The 12321-nt window shown below is 41.7% G+C and overlaps 1 protein-coding gene across 1 annotated transcript in view; it reads right to left on the bottom strand.

Annotated features, from left to right (window-relative positions):
• LOC136826330 (uncharacterized) overlaps positions 1 to 12321 on the bottom strand; it is a 41816-nt gene that overhangs the window by 1411 nt on the left and 28084 nt on the right. The gene's annotated exons all lie outside the window — the stretch shown is intronic.

Raw genomic sequence — 12321 nt, forward strand, 5'->3', positions numbered from 1 at the left:
CAAGCAGCTACTAATACCTGCAATGCTGGATCAGATTGTGGTATAGGAACATGGGTAAGAAGTGTCTTTGGACGGTATGAGGTGCAGGAAAAGGTCCCAGAAGTCTCTTCCCAATAGATTCCTGCTGGACTTCTCATGGGTTTCAATGTTCCTTATAGAGGGGCAATGGACATTATTCCCGTTTGCATGATCAGTGTTCCAGGAGGGTGAACACCCTGGTGCCCGAGCACACTTGTGACAGTTTGTGTGCCCAAACTTCATGGGAGAGAGTCTGGGTACCTGGACTCTCCCTGCATTTGCCATGCCTCACCTTAGGTACAATGAGAAGAATCTGCATTTCCTGTAGTTTCTGACTTGCCTCCTGGAACCAGGTCTGGCCATCTGCAGGCACAAATATATCCATTTACCCATGCTTGGTACTGGTTCTTGCCCATCCAGACCATCTTACTATTTTCCTCCTCTTAGGTACACTGAAGTGCACTTTCATGAGATATTGGGCTCGTTAATGAATGCAGTGGTCTCTTGGAGGGAGGCTTCCTGGGCAGTTTTTGGCATTTGTTATTGTTCATTAGGTGGACCTTGAGTTTGCTCCTCTGATGAAACCCTTGCTCCAACTGCCCTGGTCCCTATTTGCTAGGGAGGGATGGAGGAGGTGAATGTTCTTTTCTTCACTTTGGAGAATTCATTTACTGCCAGTTACTCATCCTGGGGTCTTGGTGTACCTGAGGAAGTACATTCTTGAGAACCTCCAGACTTGCCCCATGTCTGCAGACTGATGAAGTAGCTTTGTGTTAACAGAATTTAACTCTTTTTGGGTGATGTAAGAGCCAAAAGTCAGTTGCCATGGCTTCCTCCAGGCATCACTGTGGTTGCAACTTTGACCTGATCAATTGGCAAACTACTTCTCATCAGTGATTAAAGGCCTTGATTTGTTTACTTAGGAAAAATACAAATTAAAAATGTCATTTGTTTTTACTGAAATACAACATAAGGCAAGAAGTTGTATCTGTCAACTCACTGGAAATTGTAAATCCACCTGGAATTTCCATACTCCCATTGCAAGTTTACAATACCTCTGTTCATATTCTCTCTTCCATCTTACTTTCCACCCTCTTCTAAAAATTTTTACGTAGTGCAACTGAGAGGTTTTCCTTCTGATATACCTTAAAACCTTTTTACTTTTAATTTCCCTTCAGCATTCCGTTCCATTTCATTCCAATTGCAAGAGCTAGCAAAGGGAACATTTTCACCTGTAACTTCCTACTCAGAACAGTAAGGTGTAGAGCCTTTCTTAAGAAGAAAAGATTGGAGAGCCATGTGTAAGGACTGCACAAGTCTGAAGGTAGCTTCAGAATATGGCTCTACTGCCCACCCCCAGTGCTTTAGGTGAGAAGTTCTCCATCCGAAAGGTGCCTGGTGCTGACACAACCTGCTGAGCAGCCACCATAGGTCCCAGAGAAAAGGAGTCTGGGAACCTGTGGATGAATTCCCTGGGTAGGATGAGTAAAGGTGGTTTCATGCTTCAGGTACTTGCCCTAATCATCCACGTTATTTACAAGTTACTTCAAAATGCCAAGAATGGTTCCATGGTCCTGGATTCATGAGTTTTTACCCTAACTGTATGACTGACTCCTAGTTGGAATTATTGTAAACTTGTCTGAAATATGGCAAAGCCAGAAAGTAAAGAGATGTTCAAAATACCTACTTCTAGTGTTTACCAGTACTAGCAAGTGGACTGACACTTGACATAAGAGGTCAGGTCCTCTTTTGGTCACATACCTGGCTAACACTGGGCAAAGAATCTGTTCATTCAGACCACCAAGAAGTCTCAGGGAGACGAAACAAGCTCATGATTCTTGTCAGACTGATTATTCTTGAATTTTCACTACAAACTGAGCAAGAGAGTGATTCCAGCCCTCTTATTACTGAACAAGAAAGCCTAGATACTTGCTGTTTTGTCAAAACTTGACAGTCCTGTATGGGTGAGGCTTCAGTCCAAGGCCTGTGACATGGGCTCATGTGACGCCCAAGTTAAGCTACGAAGGGTGAGAGTCATGTCTTTCCCAGGAGGCTTAAGCCCCAGGAAGGCAAGACTGACTGAAGCTCATAATTAGCATAGACAGCTCAGTCACAACTGGGAGATTATGTTCTTTAGTCTGAAGGCCTCAATTCAGGCAGCCAACCACTTACCACGGTGACTTAAGAGGAACCTATTTTGATGAAGGTAGATAAGGCTGTTCACAATCTGCTGAACGAAATTTCCGATTGACAAGTGTCCTTTGCATCAAGGAAACTCTGGAAGAATGCCAAGAGCCAGCAGAATGGAAAAAACCCACTTGGTATGGATCATGAGGAGCTACCAGGGTATTTAACTCGTAGAGTAATCAGTGTACTGCTGGCCACCAAGTGGGACACAGAAGGAGTGGAGGAAAAGGTGTAGGAGACCAGAAAATCAAAGCTGTACTGGGAGGCATCCTACAGGGGAAGATAGGGATATGGCACAGAACAGACACAAAGAGCATCCTAATAGTCTTATGGCAACCATGTCAATCACCAGTGATTCTTGCAGCTTGAACAGCCATCACTCCCTCCAAAGATGTAAAGATTACTAGTCTTGTATTACATGTCCCTGGTAGCTGAGCTGATCTACCATAACATTCTTCCATCAAGGAGTGTATTTGGCTAAAGGCTTGATGGCAGTGAGCTGTCCACTTGTGCATATGCTTTACTAAGTGACAAGGGTAAAGGGAAACTGTCCCTTCCTACTGCTTGTTGATGCAAATCACTGGATTTGTTGTCACTTGACTACAGTATTATTATTTTTATTCAGAAGATGAAATCTATTCATACGGAACAAGTCCACAGGGGCCATTGACTTGAAATTCAAGCTTCCAAAGAATATGGTGTTCATTAGGAAGAGGTAACAGAAGGTAAAGGGAAATACACAAAGATGTCAATATATCCCACTTATTAAAAAAGAAAAAAGAAAAATGCAAGGAGTATAGTATTAGGATGGTAATGCATTACATCTTCGCTAGATCTTCTTAAGTTCCAATTGCATGAAGTCCTCTGGGATGCTGTTCCTAGCAATACTCAGTTTGCTGGGAGTTTTACCTTGGCAACAACAGAAAACGACACACTGCCTGCAGCAGCAGCAGCCTGCCAAGTGTTGCGAGGAAAAACAGCTAGGTCAGGTAAATAAAGTGTGCAGAGGATGTTTGTCATCATAGTACATTTAATGCAAGATACATAATGAACTCACTTTATGTCATGCCACAAGTCAACATTAAGAGTTGGCAAAATAAACTTGACTGATGACGCAATAACTATATTCAGGAGTTTGAGATGAGATTCAGCAACCAAAGACCACACTGGAGAACAGTACTCCAAACAAGGAAGATGAAAAATTAAAACACTTAAATTTATAATAGCTTCATGAAACATTTTGAAACATTTCTGCAAGACACCAACTTTTTGAGAAACAGAGGGAACAATATTACAAATATGCTTCTCAAATGTCAATTTCTTATAAAGTGTTACACTTAACATCTTGAGACACTGACATTTAAAACCATATCACTTAAGTGTAAATAAGGATGCAAAGGCAAACATGTTCTGTATCAACTATCATACTTTGAGTTTTAGACAGGTTAAGCTTCATGCTCTAAAGCCTACTCCACTCATGAATAAGTGCCAGATCTCTATTCATGGATTCTGCAACTACAGAGCTAAGGTGCAGAGAAGAACGACAGCTAGAAGAGTAGCTTCATTGGCTTATGCAGTCAGTTTGTTTTGCAGACTGCCACATGCCACTAGTACAGATTAAAAATAGCAAAAGTCCAAGAACCCTACTTTGAGAAACACTTGAAATGACATTACTAAAGCTACTATACTGTCTATCAACACAGACTCTTAGGTTCCTGCCTATTAAAAATTCATTTATAATATTAATAATAAAAGATCAATTAATTCGCAATAATCTTAGCTTGCAGAAGTGCTTCATGATTCACATGGTCAAAGACAACACTATAATCTAAATTGACTGTGAATGCCTCTGCCTCCTCCTTAAGAGCACTGCAAGATGGTAGATATTGACAAGAGTGCATCATGAGTACCAAGGCATTAACAATACCCAAACTGCAATGCTGGTAGCAGGTTATTATCTTCAACAAATCTACACAGACGCCTAGTAAGCAGCTTCTCAAAAACCTTAGATAAAATTGGCAATTGATATCTGCCTATATTCTGAGGGGCACGAGGATGAACTAAGCCTCTTGGGTAATGTAGCATGTTTCCTTTCCTACTAGGCTGCTGAGCTTTGAGAATTTTTCCTGCTTCTGTTTTCCATAGTAAAAACCTTTCATCCTGTAAGGGACAAATTTATCTATACTGTATTGTACTTAAGCTCCATCCTTCTTTCTTGCTTTCTTTAGGCCTGGAGTAAAAAAGGTTACTGTGGGCTCCAAGTACCATTAGCCTTTGCTTTTAAAAATACAATAACCTAAAATAAAAATAGAAGTTTTGACATTAATATAAAAATAGAGTATACTACTGTATACAAAATGCAAAGTATGTTCCCACTGCCAGCTGATTTGATAGGAACAGAAAGAAAAGAGGAGAAAAAGATACAGTACAAAATAGAAACATGGAAACTGTAATATGAAGAAAAAACAGAGTACCTATTAGGAACAAATGTCAGCAGGGCATCTATAGTCTTTCAAACATTCTAAGCTCGCTAGGGTGGGGCCAGGAAAAGAATACAGCACTGTCGGTTAATCCCTGTTAATTTGTTTATGGCATTGCCTGAGATCTGTCATTTGCTGTACTTCGTTTTTTAAAGAAAACAGCGTTGATTAAGGTTTGGTTGTTCTTAATGATTTTTCTTTCTTTGTGTACTTTTTGGAAATAATAATCATAGTTCTTATAATAATACCATAATGTGTTTAATGCATTAACACTTATAATTTGTGTGGGTGGTTTGGCAGGAATGACTTTTTCAAGTCACATGATTATTGTCCATATTCTATTTTAGCAGTTATTTATGGGATACATGACTTATTCTTTCAGTGCCTTTGAAGGTTAAATAATATACTCAGCATAATTTACCATTAATTACAAGGCCCCCTTGTTGTTTCTTTAATATAAAATATTTTTAATGTTATAAACAGTTTACTTGACCTGGGAGTCAAGATGTTCGCGGTGGGGAGATTTGATCCGCTTCAGCTATCCCTTGGGCTATCTTTACTGTCCAATTGACTGGCTGCTTGAGGTGACCTCCGCTGTTATTGTTTTAGATCAAGCTGGCCATTTAAATACCCTCGCTGACCATGTGTCAGGGAAACTGAGATTTGGCAGTGGCCAAAAATTATACCATGTCTCTTTGTTTTTATGAAAACAAATTAGGTCTGTAATGCAAATGTGTTTCAATATTATCTAAATGAATAACATTTTTTTTAAATTTCACTTGAGCAAGTTCTAACAAGGCAAAACTTTTAATCATAACGAGAAGTTTGTCAACGCACGAAATTCCTTACTTGCCCCACCCTAGCGATCTTAAGAGTGCTTGAAAGACTATAAAAGGATTGGTGGAAACTGCTGAAGTATGACATGCAAAAAGCAGCAGAACTGGAATATGGTATGACATCAGGGAAGGGATATAAAGAGAGACATGGTGATGAAATCATGATGCTCAAAGGGCAACTGAAGAGAGGAGTCATTTCACTCTAGCAGATGACAGGCAGGAAAGAGGTCAGAGATGTACAACCTATAAGGAGAAAATGGCAAGCTAAAAGGGCAGGTAGCTAGCTCAAAGATAGTAAGTACAAACTGAATCACTTTAAACACAGTAGCAGGAAGAGGGGGTAATATTCAGGACTCAGAAATGGCTGAGGAAAATCTAGAAAAGATTTAAAAAGGGCAAAGTATACAAGAGATGATGGATGAAGAAATTAAAGTTGTAAGGAATGTGAGTTATGATGTGGGTATGACATAGTGACCCATAGAGAACATAGCATGAGTTTAAGAAGTCTGTGGGAATGAAAATTCCCAGAACTCAGAAACCATAAGTGATTTGTTAAACGGCAGCTGAAGTGCTGGTTATTGATGAGTTTACAAGAATTTATGAAATTGTGAAAAAGGACAAGGAAAGTGTAGGACCAGAAGAGATGGGAAAACAGAGCAACAGTTGTAGAAACATCAGGAATAAAATTACTTTTAGCATGCTTTGGAAATACTGAAGGTGGTGGTGGAATAAAAGCTGAGAAAAAATGAAAATCAATAACTGTCAGTCTGACTGTGCGTGGGACAGGAAGCAGTCTTTTTAACCAAGCAAGTACAGGAGCAGTACCTTGTAAAGAGGAAGAGACTTCTTAAGGAACTTATGAAGGCCTTTCATAAGATCACTGGAATAATTAGAAGGGTATTATGATGTTAGTGAAGACAGGTGTAACAGATTTTGACAAATCTTAGTGTTTATCAAGGATCAGCACTGAGGCCTGTACCAAGTATCATAATAATAGAAGAGGGTTAAAAAGAGGGCAGAAAGAAAGGTTCATTGGGAACTACTGCATGCAGATGGCTAGGTTAACAGAAGAATAATTTGTGCAAATGCTAAAAGATGTACAGCTAGAATGAAGAAAGGAGGACTGACAACCGAGCACAAAAAAAGCTGGTTTTAAAAAGGGTAGATTTCTGTTACCTTAGACCTTAGTGACACTGGATTGTGGAAAGTTAAAGCTAGTTTAACCAGACCACTGAGCTGGTTAACAGCTCTCCTAGGGCTGGCCCGAAGGATTAGATTTATTTTACGTGGCTAAGAACCAATTGGTTACCTAGCAACGGGACCTACAGCTTATTGTGGAATCCGAACCACATTATAGCAAGAAATGAATTTCTATCACCAGAAATAAATTCCTCTTCTTGATTGGCGGGTCGGAGATTCGAACTCGCAGCCAGCAGAGTGCTAGTTAAGGACGGAACCCACTCTCCCAACGAGGAACACTGGATTGTGGAGCAAATACTATGAGGACATTACGAAAATATCAAATTTTTAAAGGTATTTTGTATTTTTCCTGGATATACAAACCTGAACCTTTCATACCTGAAGTACTTTTGTGAACAAGAGCTGAACAAGCCTGTGTACTAACTAACAAGGGAGATATGATGGTGAGAGAAGGATATGTCCCTTCACTCAACTTTCCCCATTGGACTTCTGGTCACAAGATCTGCATCATTGGTAGAATAAGTGGGAAGGCAGAGGAGGGTTTCCTCCAATATGCAAGGTTCAGGTTTGTATACCTAGGAAAAATACAAATTACTTTCAAAATTTTGGTATTTGTTTCTACAGGTAAGAAGACTGAGAAGAGGTAAGCTTTACTTCTCCAACAATTCCTTTGCAGTACATGGTTGCCCTGTCAGCCTTGTCAGATGCCCCAGACAGAGGCTTGTATGGGGCAGTCATCAGGCTCAGTTGGACTAAGGTTAGGTCCCATTCACGCAGTTTTGTCTCCCTCAATGGCCAAGACTGCTTGATGCTCCCTATTGGCCAAGATTTGTCTGAGGAAGTGGAAAGGTCTATGCCCCATAATTAGAAGTCAAGAATTACATTCTTTGTGTTGGTGAAAAGTTTTTTTTTGTTAATATTTCGACCCGCATAACTTTGTCAATCAGCAAAAGAGTGAAGAGGGACCACACTACTTTGTTGTTGATGGTACCAAATTTATTCCCACCCAAACTTTTGAAGCGCCGAGAACCTTCCTGCTACAGATGAACTACATGCAAGATCAAGAGGAGTCAGGGCTGTCAAGGCTCCTCAGTCAGGTAGGCCCAAGCCTGGGGCTAGGTTAGGTTAAGTTGGTTAATAATATCTGTATTGGTACCACTTGCATGTATTTGGGCTCGTTTAGGAGGATGGAAGGGGTGGTGAAACCATTCAAGTCTGGTAGACACTGTGAGTACCACTGCCAATTTTTCTTGCTTTCTTGAAAGTTTTTTTTTTAATATGATTTTGATGTTCAAATACAGTACACTTATACTTTGGCCTACAAAATTACACTATGGTCACTAATTACTTATGTTCTTCCCAACTCAAAAAAAAAAAAAAAAAACCATAATTGCAACTACACAAAAATTATCTGAAAATACATTTAAAAGTACCATTTGACTTTATTTTTTTTTTTTTATAAAATACACATAGAAACAGTCCAAAATTTACCTTTCAAACTTAACTGAAAATAATGACCAGCAACCAACATACAAATGCTGCCACAACAGTTGCTGCCTAGCCTGCAATAATTGCTTATAGTGCAGCAGATAATTGCATATTTCATAAGAATCGTTCAGATAGTGAAACAAGCATGAAATTTTGCACAAGTGCTCTTTAAAGTTCCTCTATCAGAAAAGGGCTGGCCACGCAAAAATTTAATATGGCGGCCAAATTCCAAGATGGCGGCCAGTATCGACAGATTTTGGCTAATTTTTCACTAGAATGGCATGTATTTGCTTCTAGCAATATGGTAAAAGCTCTTCCATACTATTTCTTGTGAATATTATGTTTCTGTAGCTTCCCAGTACAGTTTACCTTTAAATATGGGGGCTATATGGCTGCCAAGAAAAGGTAGAAACAATAATTATAATGAGAAATAATGCCCGTTCAACAATTATCGTTTTAAGCATGGATCTTGGTTTCTGTGGTTTTAGATCCTAATGAGGCCATCTCTTTCGAATAACTCATCAATTTTGAAGGAAAAATTTAATAAATGTAAAAGAGTGTATGTCTGCACACAACCAGGCACACTACTGGTGACATCACTGCTGTGTAACTCAGCATGGGGTTCAGTGCCAGCTAATCCAGCTTTACTAATCCTGTAGTCTTAGACTAGTAGTTGTAGTATAGTTTAGTTTAGTGTCCCACATGCTTTCTAACAGCCCCAGACCAGCTATAGTTAGATAGCCGCACCTGAATAGACAGGATGCCAGCGCGGGAGAGCCGAGCCAGCGGGTATGGGGCTGTACATGATGGTTCATGTACTTACCCGGATGGTGTACAGATCACACGGGACTTAAATGGCACTGGATGAATGATCGGGCTAGGTGTAGGAGACCGAACCAGTTGAATCCCATACAGGAATGTGTGTGCTTTGTTTAAGGTGGTAAAAAGGATAACCCTCGGCCTTAATCAAAAGTGAAATCATGGCAGAATGTGATGCCAATCCAATATTGAGCAGTAGAAAAACAAACTGAGTTTGTGTTGTCTTTGTCAGAAGGACAAAGAGGTGAGCACTTGACATCACCTCCAAGTCATCATGTCCTAGACCATGATGGGTACACAATGCTGGCAAGGAACATTCCCATGTTCAGTGAAATTAATGAAATGCCACTGATAATGGATCCAGCAAGGCTGGATGAAGGTGATGGCATAGAGGCCACTCTCAGGAAAAATGCAGCAAAATACCATGTGAACTGTCGCTTGTTGTTTAACAACACTAAACTGGACCGTGCAAGAAAGCGACAATCCAATGACCAGACCAGCAACACTGAGACTAGTCGTGCAAAAACTAGCCGAACCAGTCATGACAATGAAGTTTGCATTTTCTGAGAAAGTGGCACCTGCATCTGATCTCAGACAGGCTAGTACTAAGGGCCTTGACTTGAAATTGCGTGAATGTGCAGAGATACTTAGTGATGGCAAGCTCCTTGCTTGTTGACTGGTGGGGATGTCATTGCATAGGAGTTTAAGTATCACCATGCCTGTCTTTGTGCCCTCTACAACAGAAAAAGGTCCTACCTGAGGAGCCTTGAGAAAAGACCAAGGTAGCACTGAGTCAGAATCAGATGTGTATCCACTAGTTCTGTCAGAACTGATGACATACATTTGTTGAAAACAACCTTTGTTCAGATGATCCAGTCACATTTCGGCTGGCAGATATTTGCCACCTCTACCAACAACGTCTGGAACAATTAGGTGTAGAGTCACCAAGTGTAAATTCCACGAGACTCAAAGACAAACTTCTGGCAGAAATTCCAGAACTTGAGGCTCATAAATCTGGCAGAGATGTATTACTTTGCATTTCAAAAGGATGGGAAAGCACTTGCTCAATCATCTGATCTTTCAGAGGCAGTTATCATTGCTAAAGCAGCAAATATTCTCAGAAAGTCTATACTTGATCATCAGTCACGGTTTGATGGCACATTTTCTGAGGCTTGTGTACGAAATTCTGTGCCTCCTCTCCTGCTCCAGTTTGTAGGGATGGTTGAGCATGGGGCTGACATCAAGTCACAGTTACGATTTGGAGCATCAAAGTCAGACCAGGCCATTGCACAGCTCATGCAGTTCAACTGCTACTCCCGATACAAAGAGGAGCAACAACTCATAGACACTCCAAAGACAGAGAAACACCATTCCCAGTCTACATGGGACTCTCAGTCTATGCCAAAACCAGGAAGAGAAACCTGGTTGAAATGCTACATCAGTATGGCCTCAGTATCTCTTATGACAGAGTACTGGAGGTCTCTGCACAGTTAGGAGATGCCACAGTTAGCAAATATGTGGAGGAGGGTGTGGTCTGTCCCCCAGTACTGCGAAAAGGGTTGTTCACCACTGCAGTGATGGACAACATCGACCACAACCCATCTGCAACTACTGCCACTACCTCCTTCCATGGAACTAGCATCTCCATATTTCAGCACCCCACCAAGGAGAACACTGGACAGGAAAGACAGCAACTCAAAGTTTGCACCTGAGAAAGTGAGGTCGGTGCCTGAATTGCCGGACACATTCACAAACATCTCACCAGCTTCCTTTCAAACAAAGAACCCTGTGCCACCAAACACTGCAATACCAAAGCCACCCACAGATATCTTGGGGCCACAGCTTGCACTGGAGTATCAGTGGCTAGACAAGGTCATAGTCACCCAGGAAATAGACGATGCTGTGAATCTGACGTGGTCAGCTCATCACGCTCAATGAAGAGAAGCCTAGAATTTGAAGTAACCATAACTTCATTGCCTCATTGTGATCAGGCTCATTCTGTTGCTACGATCAAACACGTGATGCAGAAACCTTGCAGGATGTCACTGACTTTTTCTGAACCCTGGCCAGATACCCATAATCACAGCTGATCAGCCAATACAATACATCCAGTAGCAAAGCTGGGTGCAGTGGCAGTGGCCTGATCAGTATGGCGAAGACAAGTATCTGGTAATGTTTGGTCCAACTGGCACATTGAGATAAGACACAATGACATCTCTTGGTACTCTTCTTCATGGCAGTGGTTGGACAGAGCTCTGGTGGAGGCAGGAGTTGCTTCATCTGAACTGCAGAATCCTTCCTGTCAGCTCAGAGTAACCAGGACAGGGACTGGAAAAGTGCTCTCATGAGGAAGCTGACACCCGCATCTTTCTCCATGCCAAATATGCCAGAACATGGAGCCAAGACCATCACGGTTAAAGCAAATGACACAGATGTTCTTGTCGTTGCAGTCAGTGCTTTCTCCACTCTCCACAATCTAGGGCTAGAGAAGCTATGGGTGGCATTTGGCCAAGGCCAGAGCCTGCGCTGGATTGCTGTGCATGACCTGTGCAACTCTCTGGGCCAGGAGAAGGTGAATGGCATGCTCTTCTTCCATGCGTTCACAGGCTGTGATACAGTGTCAGCCTTCGGGAGCAAAGGGCAAGAAGACCGCCTGGCAGACATGGAACATCCTTCCAGAGGCCTCCACTGTGTTCTCCAAACTGAGTCACTACCCTCTCAGAGTGGAAGAGAGTGACCTGAAGGTCCTGGAGAGGTTTGTCATACTTATGTATGAAAGATCCAGCACTGCTGGCACTGTGGATGAGGCTAGACTTGATATGTCTGCCAGAAAACAAAGGGCATATGAGGCCATTCCACCAACCAGGGGAGCTCTCCTCCAACACACCAAGCGTGCTGCGTACCAGGCTGGTTGTGTGGGGCAGGCCACCAGTGTCAGCCACAGCCAGAGAACCCTGCTGAGTGGGATGGCAAAAGTCTGGTGAAGCATGGCAAGTCCTCTGGACAACCAACTCGCCCTTAGCCAAGAGTTGCCAATAGCTTACCAAATGTGGATGCAAAGCAGGCTGTCGGGAAAGGTGCAAGTGCTACAAGCTGGGTCTTCCCTGCACAGCTCTGTGCACTTGCAAATGTGAAGTCTAGATAAATATTGCCTCTCTTCAGTAGATAATCTAGCTTGAGCATCCAACGTGTCATGCTATGCCTACCTTCTTATCCTCGAATTTTTCAAAGGTGTAGGTTGAGAGACCTATACATAGATTGGTTGCGTTTAGTCCGTATTTCTCTTCTTTTCT

This window comes from Macrobrachium rosenbergii, chromosome 40 (assembly GCF_040412425.1).
Source record: "Macrobrachium rosenbergii isolate ZJJX-2024 chromosome 40, ASM4041242v1, whole genome shotgun sequence".
Lineage (NCBI taxonomy): Eukaryota > Metazoa > Arthropoda > Malacostraca > Decapoda > Palaemonidae > Macrobrachium > Macrobrachium rosenbergii.